Raw genomic sequence first — 19,713 nt, forward strand, 5'->3', positions numbered from 1 at the left:
CCGAGAGAGTATCATCTGCAAATTTGGCCACCTCGCTGCTTACCCCTACTTCTAGATCATTTATGAATAAATTAAAAAGCACCGGTCCCAGTACAGATCCCTGGGGAACCTCACTTCTTACTTCCTCCACTGTGAAAACTCTCCATTTATACCTACCCTCTGTTTCCTGTCTTTCAATCAGTTAGCAATCCACACATGTACTTGTCCCCTTATCCCATGACTGCTAAGTTTCTTCAGGAGTCTTTGATGAGGAACTTTGTCAAAAGCTTTTTGGAAGTCCAAGTATACTATGTCAACTGGATCACCTTGATCCATACACGTGTTGACACTCTCAAAGAACTCCAAAAGGTTGGTGAGGCAAGATTTACCTTTGCGGAAGCCATGCTTGTTCTTTGCCTGGAACGTATGTTAAGCTAAGCGGCCTGTAATTTCCCAGATCACTCCTGGATCCCTTTTTGAAAATTGATGTTACATTGGCTACTTTCCAGTCCTTCAGAACAGAGCCCAATTTCAGGGATAAGTTATATATTTTAGCAAGGAGGTCGACAATTTCATATTTGAGTTCTTTGAGGACTCTTGGATGGATGCCATCTGGCCCTGGCAATTTGTTAGTTTTTAGTTTTTCCAGAAAGTTTAGAACATCATCTCTTGACACTTCTATCTGACTCAGTTCTTTAGCCTCCATCCCTGAAAAGCCTGGTTCAGAAACAGGTATATGCTTAGTAGCCTCTGCCGTGAAGATGGACGCAAAGAACTCATTTAGCTTCTCTGCAACCTCCATATCCTCCGTAATAATCCCTTTCACACCCTCATTGTCTAATGGTCCATCTGCCTCCCTGGCAGGTTTCCTGCTTCTGATGTATTTAAAAAATGTTTTTGTTATTCCCCTTGATGCTTTTAGCTAAATATCCCTCAGACTCTTTTTTTGCCTCCCTTATTGTCACCTTGCATTTCTTTTGCCAGAGTTTGTGTTCCTTTCTGTTCTCTTCATTTGGACAGGCCTTCCAATTTTGGAACGAAGTCTTCTTCCCTTTTATGGCTTCCTTGATGGTACCCATTAGCCATGCTGGCATCCTCCTGGACTTAGTGGTACCTTTCCTCCTTTTGGGTATACAATCTAACTGGGCTTCTAGTATTGTGGTTTTAAGTAAACTCCATGCATTCTGGAGTGAAGTAACTCTCCTGATTTTCCCTTTCAGCTTTCTTTTCACCATATTCCTCATTATGGAGAAGTTTCCTCTTCCGAAATTCAAAATGTCTGTGTTAGACTTCTTTGGTGATTCTCTCTCCGCGTGTATGCTGAATTTGATGGCACTATGGTCATTGTTCCCTAAAGGGTCGATGACACTGACATCATGCACCAGGTCCTGAGTGCCGCTCAGGATTAAGTCCAAGGTTACCTTCTCTCAGGTTGGTTCCAAGACCAACTGTTCTAGGGCACAGTCATTTAGTGTATCTAGAAATTTGACCTCTCTGTCATATTTGACCTGACTGTGAATTTACCCAGTCTATGTGTGGGTAATATGCATATTCTTGCATTGAATATGTTTCTGTTAAGTTTCTGTGTATCTCCTGGAAATCTTCAGTGATACTTAAGCTAGGTCTTTACCTTAATGCCCTTAACAAGCTGTGCAGCTTTACAGCCATTTCATACAAACAAGGAAATGGTGAAATAAGTGTGCATGAGATCTGGTTTGCACCTGAAGTCTCACCCTTTAATGATTCCAGCATCAAGTGGTGATAATGTAGGTGTGAAATAGCCATCACACATCCAGACACACTTATCAACTGATGTTACTGATGTCTTATCTACTGATGTTACCTCAAATGCAGTAGATTTCAGTGCCGGTGGTTCACACATTCCCACAGTGTCGGTGGTTCACACAAGAAAAGTAGCATGCATAAATCTGGGCTAATGGATTTCAATGGGATGCATACCCACTTCATGTTAAACAGAAGGTGGAAAATGAATTGTTGGTTCTGATTCACATATGCATATATGCCACTTGATTTTTCACTATTTGGTGATGATCATTAGTTAGTTAACGATCATCACCAAATAGTGAAAAATCAAGTGGCATATATGCATATGTGAATCAGAACCAACAATTCATTTTCCACCTTCTGTTTAACATGAAGTGGGTATGCATCCCATTGAAATCCATTAGCCCAGATTTATGCATGCTACTTTTCTTGTTGATCACATGAACTGGTTGTTGTCTAATAGCCAAGCCTGATTGAATTTTATTTGAGTTTTATTTCTAAATGTGACCTTTGGACTTTTGTTCTACTCGATAATCATACTTGATTATCAAGATCCCAAACTTTGATCAATTTTTAAGCATAACATGAAGCCAGCATCCAATGTGTGCTTTCTGCTTATATCATTGCATGCTGCAATGCAGGTGTTGTATAATTTTAAGAACAGAAATCAGTGTCTCTTTTCTTCTGTATGTAATTTACAAGGCAACTTAAACTCTGGACCTGTTTAATGGACCTAACAGCAGACTTTCGAGGCCAACAACTAAATCAACTAGAGAGCCATGCATTTGCAGACAAGCCTGATGATTTACAAAATTTAATAAGCTGCTTCCTTATGACTATCTCCCCAAAGATGCTGTTTCTATAATAGCTGCCAAGAATGCTGTCAGAGGTGCACAGACTATTGGTATAATGAAAATGTAGGTTTTTTGGTGGGAAACAGCATAAATAGTCTATAGCACTTGCTAATTCATTAACAGTGAATACATTCCAGAGGGTTCTGCTGGCTGGCTGGTAATGCTTTTTTTATTAGACATTTTTATTCATGTTGCAGTATATACTGTAGAGTTTAAAGCAAACCATCACGAACCCTATAGATAGGACGAGGATCCAAGAATTGCCTGGCCTCCCACCTAAACCACAACTTTGATCAATGTGCACACTGATGGTTCTGTACATAGAAGGGTAGGCAGACTGAAGAAGAAAGAGATAGGTATGTAATGGAAGGAGCAACATTAAAATCAGTAGTAAAAAAGTGAAGAAAGGCAACTGGCAAGCAGTGTTCTCACTCTAATTTTTTCCCATCTGTGTGCGAAATGAGTTTTGTTCTGGGTGGCAGTAGCAAGGCAGTTCATGCATTCATAGGCACATAGGAAGCTGCCATATACTGAGTCAGACCATTGGTCTATCTAGCTCAATATTGCGTTCACAGACTGGCAGAGGCTTCTCCAAGGTTGCAGGCAGGAATCTCTCATTGTATGTAAATCTTTGTAGATATATCATGTACAAACAACCACTTTGTATATAATTGTGCTTTGGCAACATACTGTATGCTTTGGTAGTTTGTTGGTTCAATAAAAAAATCTTGTCCTATATAAAAAAAATCTTGTTCTATCTTTGAGATGCCAGGGAAGGAACATGGAACCTTGATGCTCTTCCCAGAGTGGCTCCATACCCTGAGAGGAATATCTTACAGAGCTCACACTTCTAGTCTCCCATTCATATGCAACCAGGGCAGACCATGCTTAGCTAAGGGGACAAGTCCTGCTTGCTACCACAAGACCAACTGTCCTCCAGGACCTTCCAGATTCAACCTGAGTGGGATTTAAAATTCACTGACTGGACATTTAAAAAACTATGTGAGCACATGCATGCCTTAGAGGGAACACTGCTGGTAAGTCAGTGTGAATGTTTGGGTCTGGGAAGCCACCTGAAATACTGATTTGAAATGTTTGTCCTGGATTTTTGATTACTATAGTTAATTATTTTAAACCTGGTTAAGACTGTAGTTTGCAGACTGTATATTAAATAATAATAATAATAATAATAATAATAATAATTATTATTATTATTATTATTATTATTATTATTATTATTATTACTACATTTTATATCCCGCTCTTCCTCCAAGGAGCCCAGAGCAATGTACTATATACTTGAGTTTCTCCTCACAACAACCCTGTGAAGTAGGTTAGGCTGAGAGAGAAGTGACTGGCCCAGAGTCACCCAGCTAGTATCATGGCTGAATGGGGATTTGAACTCGGGTCTCCCCGGTCCTAGTCCAGCACTCTTGCCACGACACCACGCTGGCTGACTGTAGGCTTAGACTGTAGACTGTTAAGACTGTAGACATTGGATCCTTTCTTACAATCAGTCAGAAGGGCCACAGGGCATGTGGAGAGGAAGGCTGATGGAACTTTCCTCCCCCACAGACTATCATTGGGTCTGTGCTGGGTGTGAGGATTGCATACCCGGACAGACACTGGCTGCCCCTGGCAGTGTGGAGGGCCGGGGGATAAGATGCACTGTCCTGACCTCTGGAGATCCCATAATGCACTGTGCGATTACGTGGTGCATTCTGGGGATCCCCCCTGGCTCTGGCCAGGAGACTCCTCCTGTGTTGGCACTGCACCATGTCAACACACAATCATTTACACTGGGCTAAGGGTGCACTCATGCCCTTAACTTTGGCTGACAGGTAGGCCTCTTTGGTGGGTTTGCTGCCAAGGTGCTTCTGGCAGCTGTGTGACTGCAGCAGTTCTCATGTGCAGACAAACATTGGCTGCCTTAGCCTAGTTTTAGCTGTGCATGAGAGTAGCCTCATACACTGAAAGCATGTTCCGTTTGCTAAAATAAGCCCTGCCCCTGATTTAAATTGCCTCCCAATGTTTATTCCTTTCACCTTGTGCCGTTTTCCTGATTTGATTTGTCCCCAGGTTCTGTTTGCCTTTGGAAGAGGAACAAATAGGTCTCTATATGAAACCTGTATGTTTTCACCTGCAGGACAAATAACCACCCTTCAACATTGTTCTCTAGGTGGAGCAAAAAGTGCACAAAATAAGGATTATCCCCCTCCTGTGGTGGTGCTGCTGCTGCTACTACTATGAACATTTATATACCACTTTTTAACAAAAGTTATCAAAGCAATTTACATAGAAAAATACTAACTAACTAACTAACTAACTTACTAACTTAGTTCCCTGTCCCAAAGGGCTTACATTCTACAGCCCCAATCTGAATTTTCCTCTCCTCCCTGTTGGCTTTTAACTTTAAAAGCGATCTATGATAATGGATCTCCTGTTACATCCCCATTTGACCGTTATGAAGGAGGATTCCAGAGAGACCCAGCAACTGTTGCTACAAGTTTAATTGACATGGCACCTGGGTCAGTGCAGATGTAACTGGAACATCTCTTAACCATGGTTACGTGACGTGATCTGTGCTCTCCCTGCTCAGCTTGATTAATGTTAAACATTGCATCGACACAGATGTTCACCTTGGTAAAGACTAATCAGATTCCCACTTGGTCATTGTTTGCTGGTTAAGCAATTTTTTCCTCATTATTTCTGTGTAAGTCTATGGAGTAGACTTCTAAAGCAGTACAGTTTGGACTAGCATTATGGCCTTTCTTCAACTAGATTCAGAACACCCATACATTGTTGGATGTGTTTCTTTAGTGCAGGATGTGCCTATTTAGACCAGTGCTATTTGGAGCTAGGGAATCAATCATAGCTTCTCACTAAATGCTGTTTCCTCCTTAGGTTTCCTCATATAAAAATAGGTGGCTATTCTAAATCCTTGTCCTATCTTCTGCTTCCTTTTTCCGGTCTTCCATTGTTCTTGTTCCTTTGCCCCTCATCCTCCATCTGCTTTGAGAGCGTTCTTTTCCAGCTGTATTATTTAAAACATGCCTCACTCATTCTCCTCAATGAACTCAGAATGAAGGAATGTTATCTCTTGTAAAAATGTAGAAACTGCCCCCCCCCCGCAAGTGTTCAGGGACAATTGCCTCAAAACTAAAGACAAATGTGATAAAGTAGACATGTCATTTTATCTCAGCTGTCTACTATGTTCTATTTCCATCCAAGGACATTTCATGGAGATATGTGGGCAAAACAAATTACAGTTGTGCGTGTATTTTCTGCTCTTAGGAGCATAGGAAGTTGCCATATACTGAGTCAGACCATTGGTCTATCTAGCTCAGTATTGTCTACACAGACTGGCAGCGGCTTCTCCAAGGTTGCAGGCAGGAGTCTCAACCATATATTGGAGAAGCCAGAGAGGGAACTTGAAACCTTCTGCTCTTCCCAGAGTGGCTCCATCCTCTAAGGGGAATATCTTCCAGTGCTCACGTGTGGTCTCCCATTCAAATGCAACCAGGGTGGACCCTGCTTAGCTAAGGGGACAAGTCATGCTTGCTACCACAAGGCCAAGTCTCCTCTCTTGCTCATAGAAGTTGGGTTCTTTCCACCCACTACCAGAGAAATACTTGAAGTTATTTGTTTCTGTCCTTGGAAAAGCATAGAAAGTGCATACATGTTTGGTATCACACAGAAATCCTTTAAGATCCAAAGAAAGAACATTTTAAGCTATCAAACTCAGTATTGTCTCTTCTGACTGACAGCAGATCTCTCCTTCATATAAGTATCTTTCTAGGTAGGGATGGGAAACATACTTTTCTGAAAGAGAGAGCTGCTTCCAGTCAGAATAGACACTTGCTATGCTTTTCCAAGGACACAAATAACTTCAAGTATTTCTCTGGAAGTGGGTGGGAAAAACTCAGCTTCTATGACCAAGAGCATGCAATACTCACACAAGTGTAATTTGTTTTGCCCACATAAATGTAAAGTAAAGTGTGCTTTCAAGTCAGTTTCGACTCCTGGAGCCCACAGAGCCCTGTGGTTTTCTTTGGTAGAATACAGGAGGAGTTTACCATTGCGTCCTCCTACGCAGTATGAGATTATGCCTTTCAGCATCTTCCTATATCGCTGCTGCCCGATATAGGTGCAGCAGGGATTTGAACCAGTAACCTTCTGCTTGTTAGTCAAGCCCACATATCTCCATGAAATGTCCCCGAATGGCAATAGAACACAGTAGGTCACCTGGGCAGTCATCTGTCAATAGCCACATAGAAGAGCAGAGAGGGCTAGAATCAAAATTCTAGGGGTTAGAATGAAAACTGATTTCTTGATATTTTCACAGCACACGAACTTTGTTAGGTGGCCTCTCATAAGTAGCTTTTTTGCCTCAGAATATTTTCAAATCCTCTTCTTGAGGTTGCAGATATATAAGGAATGGAGCAACATTTAAGCTATAGGCTATAGGTCGGAGGGCTATAGGCCACCTCCAGCCTCAAAGGCAGGATGCCTCTGAGTACCAGTTGCAGGGGAGTAATGGCAGGAGAGAGGGCACGCCCTCAAATCCTGCCTTTGGCTTCCAGCGGCATCTGGTGGGCCACTGTGTACGAAACAGGATGCTGGACTAGATGGGCCTTGGGCCTGATTCAGCAGGGCTGTTCTTATGTTCTTAAGCTGGTGTGGTACGCCTTGGGAATGGCACAATTAAGTCTCCCTGCAATTTTTTCTTAGAAAACTTCCCCCTCTCCTGTGCCCTTTGTGGCTCTTTCAGGAGATTCATATATTCAACTGTTTTTATACTCTGTCATCCTTCAAGGAGACTCCTGAAAGGAGCTGGGGAGGTGGGGTAGGGGAGGGATTCTCTACTGATTTAAAAGATATATTAAGGCAGATCAATGGCACAATGTCACTGACGATTGAATTCATGTAAAGCTCCTCAGAGTGTTAGAAAATAAAGTGAAAGCCACACCGTTTCACGCCTTTTATCTCTGTGATCCCCATGTTCAAGACTAGTGAAGGCCTGCAGCAGTGCTTAGACTGTAACACCATCGTAAGCGGAGCTATTATTGACTTTGGCATTACTGAGAATCTGATACCAGTTTACTGAAGCCAGGGATGCTGATATATATTTTTCCTTAAGTCGGACAAGGTTTCTGCAAGGAATTGACTAGTTACCATCCTGAGCATTTATGGGATAGATCAAAGGTTATGTGATATATATTTAATTACAAAGGATTTAACTTTTTCATTAGTTAAAGGAAGTCCAGCATGTGAGTGCCTAACTATTGGAGAAGTAATTTCCTTCAAGTATGGAAAAAAATAGATTATCATAGCTTCTGGACATGTTTTCAGCTCTCCATAAACAAAATGTTCTGGGATGATGCAACATTTTCTTAGATTTTCAGGAGAATTAAGTTGTCAGACCTACTTCCCTTCAGTATGAAAGTAAAAGTACTAAAAGGGCCACCATTAAAGGACAAAAAACAGTCATTTTCCTCCTTCAGTCACACTCCAGTATTGTAGACCAAGATGTGCAGAAAGGTAAAATTAGGATCTTCTGCTAGATCTCAAAGTTATTTTCAGTAGATCTTCAAGATCTTTCCGCTGTTTCTTGCCTTCCTCAAAGCTGCTTGCAAGAGAGAAGCTTTGCCTCTTCCTCACTCCCCCTAAGCAAGCACAGAGTCTTGCCTCACTTCTGCAGAGAACTTGATAAGGACAAACAGCAGGAGAAATTTTACTCAGGCTGTTGCTCTGTCTTTTAAAAATCCAATCTGCAAGTGAGAGACTATTGTGAATCCTTCTCTCCAAGGGGCATTCACCCTAGCATGTGGAATTGTTGATGCTTAAGCAGGCAACATTCAGTTCTTCTGGGGCTTTTGAAAAGAAAAGATACTGCCTTTAACCCTGAGGTTGACTCATCACTCCATAATAGTTTGATAGGCCCGTCACCAATATTGTTCCACATTTTCTCTTTGGTTGGACAGAAGGAGAATTCCTTTCATCAACAAACATCCAGTACTTTCAGTCAGACTGTCCAGAAATAAAGACACCCCTCCCTCAGGGAAGCAGATCCTCCCTTTACAGGCATGAAGGTGACATCGTCTATAGCATGTACACTCATCCATCTACTGGATCTGATAAATAGGTCTAGGAGTTTTTGGAAGGTTCCTCCCCCTCCCCCCAAATGCTTCGATCAATGGAAAGTAGAACAAAACATATGCATATACACCAAAAGTGATAGTCCACCCCCCTTCTGCCATACACTTAAAAGCAAACATTTATCATTTGTCTCTAGCCAGAGAATGTGAAACAGGACTTGGGATGTCTCACAAAAAACTGAAACCCAGTTTTGCAACATCCTTATTTGTTATTGAGTGTTTGCAACCTGTGAAGTGCATTACAAAGAAGTTGCTTATTAATCTTGTGAATGTGCTGGCGCTCTCCCACTGAACATGAAGCATGTAGCCAGGTTGTGTCCTTTCGGCTTTGACATGAAGCTGTAAAACTGAATGCTTCCCTCCTTTGCAGCCTCTCTGTGCCCTGCACTGCTTCTCGCCAATGCAGTTCCAAGCTCATTTTTACATCCAGAATTTTGTCAGAAATTAAGCCACTGGTAAGGTTGCCAGCTGGCTGCCAGGTTGCCAGCCTGGCTGTTATTTTGGTTTAATTAGCCAGTTGAGTTGACGGCAAGAACCTCTTATGAGCAATAGCTCTGACTGGCTGTGTGTTGCTCCTCTTAGTGCCATAAGTGCAGGGGTTTCCTGCTGAAAGGAACGCCGGCTGCCTCACCTTCTAGCAGAAAACCTCCAGAATAGGTGGTTCTCCTTCCATTCTTTGATGCTGTACACTTGCCTCCTTCCCTCCTCCTTCCCTCCTCCTGCCCTGTCATGACATTCAGTGGCTCGGGCTGTTTTCTGCATCTCCTCATCAAGAAGCAATTGTAGCCAGTGCCAGCAGAGCAGAAGGAACTGACGGCTGCTGTTGAGGCAGTGTTGCCAGCCTATACTGCCACAGCCTGGACCTGCAGGCTGGTTTCTGTATGCCCAGATGCTCTTTGGAAATAATTTGGGGGTGGAGGGGAGGGGGAGGTTAGGCCAACAGGCAAAATTGTTTTCCACACATGCAAAGAATGCTGTTGTCCCAATTATCGTAAAAATAGCACCTTCAAATGGACTCATTTTTAACCAATCCCTGAGGCAATGAGCAGAGGCGTATCCAGGGAAAATAGTGCCTAGGGCAAGCACTGAAATTGCGTCCCCTGTCCAAACATCTGACATCCATCTTTCAGATAACTTTACCATAATATCAGCTCAAAATTACAAGTCAAGCCCGTTAATCTTTTAATATTTCAAAAACTATTTAGCAGTGGACGTAGCCAGACCAAAAAATGCTGGAAAACTACAAATTTCAGTATGCTGGGCATAATGAAATACCCAAATACTATGTGGAGGTGTACTTGGAAAACTAAACAGAAGTGCCTAATTCTCTACTATGCATCGTAACATCACTATTACGTAAGTTTTAAAAATAAATTGAGAATTTGGCTTTTCCCAGATACTCTGAAAATAATTAAAGGTTATTCAGAGTAAACTGTGTCACTGCTTGGAATATATTCTAGTCTTTCAGAAAGATAGTTAAAATGAGAGAAAGAGAGCAAGAAACTCCCAGTGGGTCTTAATACTAAGGATTTCACATGGATTCAAAGACAAACTGACCATTAATAGCCATATTATTGACATCACATTTAACTCACCTATCATAAGAAGCAAAGTAAGAGCAAATGAATACAATCCTAGCTCATAAGCTTCAACTCAGTATTCACAAGCCCTGATTCTCTGTACATAGTTCCAAACTAAATATGTGTACAGTGACTTATATTTTTTATATATATATATTAACCTATAGCCCCTTCAAGGGGCTTTTTAAAGCCTGTGGGGGGGTCTGCAAAGGTTCCCTCTCCCCCCGCTAGCCTCTAGGGCCTCACAGGGACCATTTGAGCATGTGTCGTGGCCATTTATACATATATATATATATATATATATATATATATATATATATATATAGGCTGCTAAAAACAAAATGGTCGTCGCACATGCTCAAATGGCCTCTGTGAGGCCTGGACTGGCCTGGCCTGGCCTAGGGCCTCACAGAGTCCATTTGAGCATGTGAAGTGGCCATTTTGCTTTTGGTGGCCATTTTTAAAAAAATTAATTTTAGAAAATGGCACCCCCTTCAAGTGGCGCTCGGGGCACGTGCCCTGCCTGCCTCACCCTAGATACGCCTCTGGCAATGAGGGGCTAATTACATGTTATATGCTAATGAATGTAACTATGTCTGGATTCTCCCCCCCCCCCACAAAAAAACCCCAACAACAACCACCCCAAGCCACTTTGGGACAGGAAATTTAGAGGAAAGAACATCATGGGTCTGTTTGTGTATGTGTGTGGGGGGGTATTAACCCTTCTCCTTCCTTCCATTTCCCCTGCTCTAAAATATTCCCCTCAGGAGTTTTTCTTCTCATAAGGTTTCAAATTATACATCTTCCCCTTAGAAGAGCATGTTTTGAACCTGGTGGGTGGGGAGAGTGGGTGGGATTAAGGGGACAGTTTTAAACAGGAAAAAGCCCATTCTCCTCACTGTTTTCAAGCTCCCACCCTCTTTCTCAAATGTGGCTTTAAAAACAGGGACATTTGATTAGTGTATAATGTTAGTTTGCATCTGGGAAACTGCTGGAAAAGTAATTGCCTTTTTTGGTTACTTGACAGATCACTTATGTGGTGTCTGCTGCTCTGTCTAGGTCCAAATGTCATTGTTGTATATCTAAACCTGACACCTCTGTAGACATTATGTTGTACACTATGCATTGTATTTATATGTAAACCACTTTGGGAACTTTTGTTGAAAAGCATAATATAAATATTTGTCGTGTTCAGATGGCTATCATTTTTGTGTTAATGACTATCCATGTGTTAATTTTAAAGGTGAACCTGAGTATAGGTCCCTCAGATGGATGGTACAGATAGGAAGTGTGCTGCTATTCCTGTGTTAAGCATGTGAATAACTGTATAGATCTGTACCAGTGTTCCATCTAACAGGGATTCACTACAATTCCCAGAATCCCCAGCTGCAATGGCTTTTGCTTGGGGATTATGGGAGTTGTAGTCAACCACATCTGGGAATCCCTGTTAGAAGGAACACTGATCTGTACCTATGTACACTGTGCACGGATTCTAAGAGTAGTGAACATAACGTGAGTCCTGGTCTGCCACACTATTATGCTTTCTGCTTGAGATACCTTTTTTTAAACTTCCCCCTCTCCTCTGGAGTAAATTTGCATGCCCTTGTAACCTATCAATGCCTATTTCCCAAACTATATTATATGTGCATGCACATGCAGAGTGTTGCATGTGCATGCACATGCAAATATACATGATTTTGCAACCCTCTGCTCTCAAGGTGGTACCTCCAGTCATCCTCCAATTGATCAGTTCAGAGTTTAGCAAAATCAATGAAATCCACCCTAGTGCATGCAACTGTCTCAAGAAAAGACTTACATTAGATGATGACATGTTCTGTCAAGGGTACCTAATATTTGTCCTAAATGATAACAAAAAACCAATTAATTGGATGTACAACCAGTTCTAGGTGGGGATGGACTCCCCCTGAATGAACAGTTATGCACTTCAGGGTACTCCTGGATACGGTGCTTCTCCTGGATTGTTAAGGCAGTGGCCAGGAGAGCTTCTCACCCATGCAGATTTGGATTGTCCCTCATAAGAACATAAGAACAGCCCTGCTGGATCAGGCCTAAGGCCCATCTAGTCCAGCACCCTGTTTCACACAGTGGCCCACCAGATGCCTCTGGAAGCCACATGCAGGATTTGAGGGCATGCCCTCTCTCCTGCTGTTACTCCCCTGCAAGTGGTACTCAGAGGCATCCTGCCTTTGAGGCTGGAGGTGGCCCACAGCCCTCTGACTGGTAGCTATTGATAGACCTCTCCCAAATGAAGTTATCCAAACCCCTCTTAAAACCATCCAGGTTGTTGGCTGTCACAACATCCTGTGGCAGAGTAGGGTTCCACAAGTGGATAATGTGTTGTGTGAAAAAGTACTTCCGTTTGTTGGTCCTAGACCTCCTGGCAATCAATTTCATGGAGTGACCCCTGGTTCTAGTGTTGTGTGAGAGGGAAAAGAATTTCTCTCTCTCCACTTTCTCCACACCATGCATGATTTTATAGACCTCTATCATGTCTCCCCACAGTCGTCTTTTTTCTAATCTAAAAAGCCCCAGGTGTTGTAGTCTTGCCTCATAAGAAAGGTGCTCTAAGCCCCTGATCATCTTGGTTGCCCTCTTCTGTACCTTCTCCAGTTCAACAATGTCCTTTTTAAGATGTGGTGACCAGAATTGTACGCAGTACTCCAAGTGTGGTCGCACCATAGTTTTGTATAAGGGCATTATAATATTAGCTGTTTTATTTCTAATGATCCCTAGCATGGAACTGGCCTTTTTCACAGCTGCCGCACGTTGAGTTGACACTTTCAATGAGCTGTCCACCCAAGATATATCTCCTGGTCAGTCACCAACAGCTCGGATCCCATCAGCATATACTTGAAGTTGGAGTTTTTCATCCCAATGTGCATCACTTTACACTTGCCAACATTGAACCACATTTGCCACTTTGTTGCCCACTCCCCCAGTTTGGAGAGATCCTTTTGGAGCTCCTCACAATCCGTTTTGGATTTCACTACCCGGAAGAGTTTGGTATCATCTGCAAATTTGGCCACCTCGCTGCTTACTCCTGCTTCTAGATCATTTATGAATAAATTAAAAAGCACCGCTCCCAGTGCAGATCCCTGGGGGACCCCACTTCTTACTTCCCTCCATTGTGAAATCTCTCCATTTATACCTACCCTCTGTTTCCTGTCTTTCAACCAGTTAGCAATCTTTCTTTTCACCATACGCCTCATTCTGGAGAAGTTTCCTCTTCTGAAATTCAAAATGTCTGTGTTAGACTTCCTTGGTGATTCTCTTCCCACATGTATGCTGAATTTGATCGTATTATGGTCACTGTTCCCTAAAGGGTTGATGACACTGACATCACGCACCAGGTCCTGGGTGCCACTCAGAATTAAGTCCAAGGTCGCCTTCTCTCTGCTTGGTTCCAAGACCAACTGTTCTAGGGCACAGTCATTTAGTGTATCTAGAAATCTGACCTCTTTGTCATTACCTGACTGTGAATTTACCCAGTCTATGTGTGGGTAATTGAAGTCACCTATTATTACAGCCTGCCTCTCCTTGATGCCTCCCTGATTTCCTGCTGCAACTCCCAGTCACTGTCAGTGTTTTGATCCAGAGGGCGATAGCACATCCACAGTAGCACATTCCCTTTCAGGCCTTGTATTGTCACCCACAGGGTTTCTATGGAGGACTCCAGTCCACCTAGGTTTTCTAGCTTGTTAGATTCTATTCCTTCTTTAACATACAGTGCTACCCCTCCTCCAAGGCACCCCTCACTATCCTTTATATAGAATTTATATCCAGGAATAACAGTGTCCCACTGGTTCTCACAGTTCCACCATGTTTCTGTTATGCCTGTTATATCTATTTCTGCATTAGCAACCAAGCACTCCAGATCACCCATCTTGGCTTGAGGCTTCTGGCATTGGCATATGAGCACCTAAACGCTGAATCTCTCACCTGATGTGTGCTATCTTTCTTTTGACTCTTTGACCAGCTGGCACAGTCTCCTGTCTGCTCTTTATGCGATTCTGCTCTGTCCCCTTCTTTTTTATCTGAATCCTTTGCGCCCTTACACTTTAAAGGATGGCTTTTGTCCAACGGGATACTGTCCAGCTCCCATCAGCTCTTCCCTGAGCTGCTCTGCAACATTTTTTATTTTAAGCATTAGCAGTCTGGTTCCATCTTGCTTCAAGTGCAGCCCGTCCCTTTTGTACATGCCTTGCTTGCCCCAAATTGTATCCCAGTGCTTAACAAATTGAAACCCCTCCTCCCGGCACAAATGTCTCACTCACGCATTGAAACACCTCAGCTCTGCCTGTCTCACTATACCTGCGTGTGGAACAGGTAGCATTTCTGAGAATGCTACCTTGGGGGTCCTGGACTTCAAAACATTACCTATCAGCCTAAATTTGGCTTCCAGGACCTCCCGATTACTTTTCTCCACATCATTGGTGCCGACGTGCTGTCTCCTCCCCAGCACTGCCTAAGAGTCTATCTAGACGCTCTCTGATGTCCGCAACCTTTGCAACAGGCAGGCAAGTCACTGTGCAGTCAACACCTGGGTCACAAACCCATCTCTCTATACCTCTAATGATTGAATCACCAACTACAAGGAGGCCCCCACCCCCCAGAGAAGTATCTCCTGTGCGAGAGGATATGGGCTCATCATCCATGGAAGGGGTCCCTTCTAAATGAGCATTTCCCACTTCCCCAGACCGATGTCCTCATGGCCCAAGACCATTCTCCCTGTCAGCAGAGGAGCTACCAGCCCTGGAGTGGGATGCCTCTATCACGTCCCAGAAGGTCTTGTCCACATGCCTGTTTGTCTCTCTGAGCTTCTTCAGATCCGCCACCTTGGTCTCAAGGGAACGAATTTGTTCCCTTAGAGCCAGGAGCTCTTTGCACCGAGCACACACGCATGACTTCTGCCCATGGGGCAAATAGTCATACATGTGGCACTCTGTAAAATACACTGGGAAGTGCCCCTTCCCCTGCTGACTTTCTGTCTCCATACTGTTTTTGTTGGCTGTTAACAGTATTTAGAGATAGTTTATTAGAAGTAGTTTATTATCTGTTCTATCTATCTATCTATCTATCTATCTATCTATCTATCTATTATCTATTATTATTTGTACCTCATTTGCTGTCTTTAATTCTAGAGAAGATGGAGCTTGTTTATTGTTATGTTTGGGCTGTATGTATATATTTTTCTGGTCAGCAACCTCAAATAAACTGAACTGAACTGGAGCTAGCACTCCAGTTCATTAATGCCCTAGTTTATTTCGAGACTGGGCTAGTGCAAGGCAATGTGGAGCCTTTAAAAAGAGTTTGGAAACTACAACTGGTCCAAAATGTGGCTGCCAGATTGTTACTCAGTGATTGGAGCACATAGTTCCAAATTTTATTTAATCTACATTGTTTGCCTATTCTTTTCTGGGCTCAATTTAGTGCTTATGTTAGCCTTTACAGCCTTTAGCAGCCCAGGGCCACATAACTACAGGAACTGCCATCTGTCGTATTAAAGTTGCCCAAATCTTAAGATCTGCACCAGAAGCCTTGTACTCCCTGTCCCCATCATGTGAAATCAGATGAACAAATAGAAGAGATGGTACTTTTAGTCATGTTGCCAAAACTGCAGAATTCCCTCCTTGTGGAGATCTACCAGGTTACCCCTTCTTTCTTTCTTTCTTTTTTGGTAACTCTTGAAGATCTTTTTGTTTGAAAATGCTTTTAGGTGTCTGCTGACCTGCTGGTTTTATGGATGCCTATAGACAGCTGCTGTTAAATTCATATTTGTAGTGCTGCTACTTGAATACTTTGTGAATTGTTCAATTTTTATTTGTGTGGTTTTGACTGAATTGTGTTAACACTTTGGGAGTCTTCAACAGAACAGTGGGATGCAAATACATGATATAATCAGTGACCTAAATGGTTAGATTGCCTAACAGTTCAGTCATGTACTAAAAGTATACTTTTGTTGGAGGGGCTGGTTGTGACTTTCATCCACAGCTGGAATGTCAGATCCTAACAATGCGCAGAACATTGGGCCTCTCCGAATCATTGGAGAGAGAGTGGAGGATTCAAATTACTTGTGCTTGCTTCCCTCACCCTTTCTGTGAGTATACAAGATGGCTGCACGGGAGTGAGTAGAGCTGGCTTTGGCCTCCTGCTTGAAAGAAAGTTGCCATCAGCTGGGTTGGAACTGGCAGTGGTGGCAGGAACAGCAGCAGCAGTTAATGTAAACCAAGTATGGAGTTTATGAATATGATGAATGTTTATATGCCACTTTTCAGCCAAAGTTCCCAAGTGGTTTACATAGATATAAGTCAATAAATATGGCTCCCTGTCTCAATAAATATGGGCTCACAGTCTAAAAGAGAAACATGTTAGCAACAGCCACTGGAGGGACGATGTGTTGAGGATGGAGAAGCACCAACAGTTCATTGAGAGGAGAGCTGGAGAAACGTACTATGTAATGATCTCATTTTAAAGTTTATTCAGTAAGTTAAAGTCCCAAACATCTCTTGGGAAGGGAAGTAGTGGAACATGTCACTTCACTTCAGCTGCCATGCTGCTTTTTGTTATGTGTGCCCACCACTACCTTTGGCTGTCAGCAATGCTTCTAGGAGTGTTTGTGCTTGGCAATAACTTCCTGGAATTTGGGGGTTCTTTTGCAGGATAAGAAGACCACTCAGCTTTACTTGCAGAACTCCATCCTTGTTTCCACATTTTAAAGATAAATGTTGAACTTTGGGCAAGAAGTGGAGTGGCAGATGCAAAGAAAAGAAAGGATTACAGGTTTGAATATGCTTGATCAGTGGCATGAAGTAGGCAGTGAATAATAGCCACACGATGCTTTTGCCACACGTTCCTCTGTTGTGGACTCGGGTAACCAAAGCATAGGTCATCCATTAAGTACGGGCAGATAAGAAATGACCAACAGAGATTGCAATGTGTGGCTACATAAATGGATTCTCAGAGGTCTGGAAACCAAGTCCTTCGTTGAACAGTTCCTCAAAGAGAACTGGATATATTTATCCTGGAGAAGAGGAGACTTGTTGGGAATTCTTTCTGGTAAGAGAATCTCTTTTTCATTATAGCAGAGTGCACAGAGGCACAACACAGCGGAATTTAGTTGGCATGCGTGTATGCTGAGAGTAAAGTAACTTGGAGCCAGTTCATAGTTTCAAATCAATATACATTGTATTTATTAGAGAACTCCATTCTGGATAGGAAAGTGAGGAGTTAGGATCTCAAAACTGTCTAGCTAGCTGGATGCAGATGGATTCTGCATCTCTGCACACATGGTGCAGGGAAGAGGAGGTTGCATGTTGCAAGGTAGAAGGAACAGGAAGAGAAGGGAGAGAGGAAGTGCAAAGCAGGAAGTAAGTAAGTTAGTCCCTGAGAGTAGCAATCTATATTCCAAAGGGATAGTGTCAGAGCAGTAGAGAAGGGATGACCAATGTCTTGACCCCCAGCCCTCTGATTCACTAGTCTGTCCTCCACTGTTATTGAGACAAGAGACAGCGCATAGTCCTTCACTTCCAACAAGACTAAGGGGAGATATGATAGCTGTCTTCAAATATGAAGGGCTCCCTCATAGAAGAAGTTCTCATAGTTCTCTGTTGCTCTGGAGGGCAGGACTAGGACCAGTGGGCTGAAATTGCAAGGAAGCAGATTTAGGCTAGACATTTAGGCTAACAATGAAGCCTGTTCAACAGTGGAACAGTCTGCCTCCTGCAGTGGTGTCTTTTCTTTCACTGGAACATTTCAGGCAGAGGCTGGGTGGCCATCTGTCTGTGATGCTGTGGGAGATTCTTGTACTGAGTAGGAGGTTGTACTAGAAGATCACCAACATCCTTTCCAAATCTGACATCTTATGATTATCTGATTGGTCACTGGAATGTTATATTTTCCCACCATTGTTCTGGTAAATGTTTCTTGTGCCCTTTTGAAACCTAATCTGTGAATGACACCCTTGGGAATCTGGCAGCGGCGGCTCGTGAACTCACCTCCAGAGGGGGGTAGCGGGTGGCTTCTTTAACTGTAAACGGAGCCGGTGCTCCGTGCTGCCCAGCAGCCCCCATGGCAAGGAATCGCCTCCACCACTCACCTGGCCGCTGGCATGGGCTCACTTCCGTTGGAGCCAGGTGAGTGCCGGAGGCGATTCCCCGCCATGGGGGCTGCTGGGTGGCATGGAGCACCGGCTCCGTTTGCAGTTAAAGAAGCCACCCGCCTGGAGGCACCTTCACAAGCCGCACCTGGAATCTTGTGCATATGAGACTGTACTTAAAAAAAAATATTGTGTGAACTTGTGTAAGATCTGCATCTGGAGGCATTTACTGCCACAGGAAACAAAGTTCTGAGCTTTAGTATTTCCCCAGCACCTTGTCTGTTCATGGAATTGCAAGCCTTCCTTTGTGTAGGAACTTTGGGCACAACCTCTTGTTGTCTTTTCTTCCTTCCTCCCCATTAACCCCATCCCACATCTAGTGGAATTCCTCTTCTGGTGCAAGCAGAGGTAGAAACAAATGAGATCAGTATCTTAAGATGGTGCAGTATCCACAGTGACCCATGGATTCTGGATGGCCAAGCCCCTGCTGTACCATCATCAAAATTGTAAGCCTGCCAGGCCCATTACCTCAGCGAGAGCACTTTAGGTTGCCCAAGTATAACTGTGCCATCAACTTAAATGATTTGTGTAGTTTGAACTTTTAAATGCAACTGACAAGAGTAAAAATGACACCAGCCGTGTGCTCATATAGATCTATTATGTTCTGAAGTTGGTCCATGCATACTAAAGAGAGCACGTTTGAAAATCACGAGTCACTTAAAATGCCTTTTGACTGGAATATGTCTGAATTTCCTGCCAATAGAGGGAGTGACGTCAAATAATAGGTGCTATTACTGGAGCATGAAATGATTAGTTAAAGTTCACAGTGCCTGGCTGGATCATTTAGACCCTTATTAGACAAAAAAGTGAAATGGTGAGTGATTTGTGCATGCTTCTCTTACTTCCTTTTTCATTGTTTTTAAATTAAACTCTTCCCAGACTTTTGTCATTAAGTTCTTCTTCTCCACTACTGTGCCAGTCCTGTTAAGTATACATGTTCATGGAAGCAAAGACCTCTCTGCGTAACCCTGGCTGGATGAGGAACCACTTGTAGAACATTTGAGGGCCTGTGACCTGGTAGCAGAGCACATGGTTTTGTTTTAATTTCTTTCTTTCTTTCATTCATTCATTCATTCATTCACTCGATTTCAATACCGCCCTTCCAAAAATGGCTCAGGGTGGCTTACACAGAGAAATAACAAATAAATAAGACAGACACCAGCAACAGTCACTGGAGGTAC

Source organism: Hemicordylus capensis, chromosome 3 (assembly GCF_027244095.1).
Source record: "Hemicordylus capensis ecotype Gifberg chromosome 3, rHemCap1.1.pri, whole genome shotgun sequence".
Taxonomy (NCBI): domain Eukaryota; kingdom Metazoa; phylum Chordata; class Lepidosauria; order Squamata; family Cordylidae; genus Hemicordylus; species Hemicordylus capensis.